The following is a 2,500-nucleotide window of genomic DNA, read 5'->3' on the forward strand; positions in this document are numbered from 1 at the left end:
GTCTAATCTATATAAGTGCTCTTGAAAAGGCTTCGTGTAAAAAAAATAGCAATAAAAAAATACCAAGTCTTCGTCTTGGAAAATAACAAAATCTAAAAGAAAAGTCTTCTTTGTGGAAAATAGTAAAATAAAAAACCAAGACTTCACCTTGGAAAATAACAAAATCTAATCTAAAACATCTTAAATAAAGCTGGTTTGTAGTCTTCTCTCGAACTGATGTAGTGCAAAAATAAAGAATTAAAATAACAAAGTCTAATCTATATAAGTGCTCTTGAATAAAGCTTCCTGTAAAAAATAGCAAAAAAAAAAATACCAAGTCTTCGTCTTGGAAAATAACAAAATCTAAAAGAAAAGAAAAGTCTTCTTTGTGGAAAATAGTAAAATAAAAAAAACCAAGACTTCACCTTGGAAAATAACAAAATCTAATCTAAAATATCTTAAATAAAGCTTATTTCTAATCTTCTTTGTAGGCAGAAAATAGTAAGTTACAGGACTCTCGAACTGATGTAGTCCAAAAATAAAGAATTAAAATAACAAAGTCTAATCTATATAAGTGCTCTTGAATAAGCTTCGTGTAAAAAATAGCAATATAATAAAAATACCAAGTCTTCGTCTTGGAAAATAACAAAATCTAAAAGAAAGGTCTTCTTTATGGAAAATAGTAAAATAAGAATATCAAGACTTCACCTTGGAAAATAACAAAACCATCTTGAAAAAAGCTTATTTTTAATCTTCTTTGTAGGCAGAAAATAGTAAGGCGAAAATAAAGTCCCCTCTAAGCTCTAAAGTAACAAATACGACGTGTTAAAAAAAAACTAACAATAAAAAAAAAAACCAAGACTTCGTCTTGGAAAATAACAATCTAAATTGTGGAAAATAGTAAAATGAAATAAAAACCGACTTCACCTTCGAAAATAACAAAATCAATCTAAAACAAATGACATCTTAAAACAAAACTATTATTTGTTTCGGAGGTTGTCTATGACTGTTCATAGACCGCATAATTTCCACAGAACATTCTCAGAATATCAAGAGAGAAAAGCAGCGTTCTGCGGGAAATCATCTTGGCCAGTGATGTCGTTCTGGGTTTGGTCAGGCCCAGGGAGGTAAGTACCTCGTTATTCTCAAGGGGCCACTTTCCTCTTGCCCCAACCGGGAATCCAAAGAATGTGACCTTGCTAGCCTTCGTCAGCACTTTGACTTGATCACCAAGAGGGGTATAGTACGAAACTTTGTGCGAGGCAGCATCTGACAAGGTATTCTTTGAAAGCTCAAAACGGACGGTGACATCGATCACAACCGCCTCCTCATCTTTTGCAAACACGAGGTCAGGCTTTCTCATCTCTCCCGTCTCGGATATGAACCGTGGCTCTTTGTATACAGACCAGCCCAATCTAGCCGCTTCGTCTGCCAGAATGTTACTGATCTTGTTATGTCGCGCAATTCTTGCTTTCTGTACTGCAGGACATTGACCGAGAATGTGCGAAAGGGACTCGAGTCTGGCAGAGCATTTCCTGCAGGAACGTAAGGCCCCATCTCTGCCTCTGTTCAAGCTTTCTCTTGTTGGGTAAATATTTGCCCTTAGTTGTAGTGCTGCGATAAAGAAGCATTGTTTAAAGCCGCACCATGGCCTCAACCAAGCATTACTGATTCTATCATGCGCAAAGTTTACAATGCCCCTTCCTTGAACCGGCTTTTCGCACCATCTCTGAAATTCATGCTCCCTCCAATCGCAGGGTCTCGGATATACAGGTTCTTTTGACACCGAGTCCCTGAGAACGAATGTTGGGATTGCATCACTGTCACCCCCTGCTCGTACCCACAAATTACGGTATTCTTCCTCCATACCCTGCGAGGACACAATATTACGGGTGATAGCATCGGACGAGTTTGCTATACGTTGCAGCCTTCTAACTTGAACCGAAGGGATTGTTTTTTCCAGTTTCAAGATGGCAAGGCCTCCGTCTCGGGCTCTGGCATATAACAGTCCATCACAAGTTGAAGCGGGAAGGTGGAGCCATCCTTTTACCGCCTTTCTAATCTCTTGGTCCAACCCACGGAGAGTTGATTGCTTGCAGTCCGAGTGGTCTGCAGGATATAACAATCTGGGTAGGGCATAGGCATTGAGTAGTTCAACCTTCTGAGTTGGCTTCAGAGGCGCCTCATCGATTTTCGAGATCCATGTCTTTAGCTGACAATGTAGATCAGGCTGTATAGTGCCAGTCCAAGGGCCAATTTTCAGACCAAGGTATTTCGTTGATTCATCAGGTTGGATCATATGGACATCTTTATTTTTGATAGTCCATGGGTCGCAGTTGTTCACCGTATATGAATCTTTGGTTGGGCTTATCATGAAGCCCTGGCACTTTCTGGCCTGAACCTCCAATCCCGATAGCCCACAAAATGATTCCAAGATCGCTAGATTGGCGGCCATACCAACCCAAGATTCGCTCACCAACACCAAATCATCAGCAAACGCAAGAGCTGTCACGTGGTCGGT

General features: G+C 39.8%; 1 pseudogene; it reads right to left on the reverse strand.

The window, feature by feature from the left end:
• LOC142920077 (28S ribosomal RNA) overlaps positions 1 to 2,500 on the reverse strand; it is a 10,626-nt pseudogene that overhangs the window by 2,913 nt on the left and 5,213 nt on the right.

This window comes from Petromyzon marinus, unplaced genomic scaffold, assembly GCF_048934315.1.
Source record: "Petromyzon marinus isolate PM22_M1 ecotype Great Lakes invasive population unplaced genomic scaffold, UKy_Petmar_22M1.pri1.0 PM_G_Scaffold_66, whole genome shotgun sequence".
In the NCBI taxonomy this organism is placed as follows: domain Eukaryota; kingdom Metazoa; phylum Chordata; class Hyperoartia; order Petromyzontiformes; family Petromyzontidae; genus Petromyzon; species Petromyzon marinus.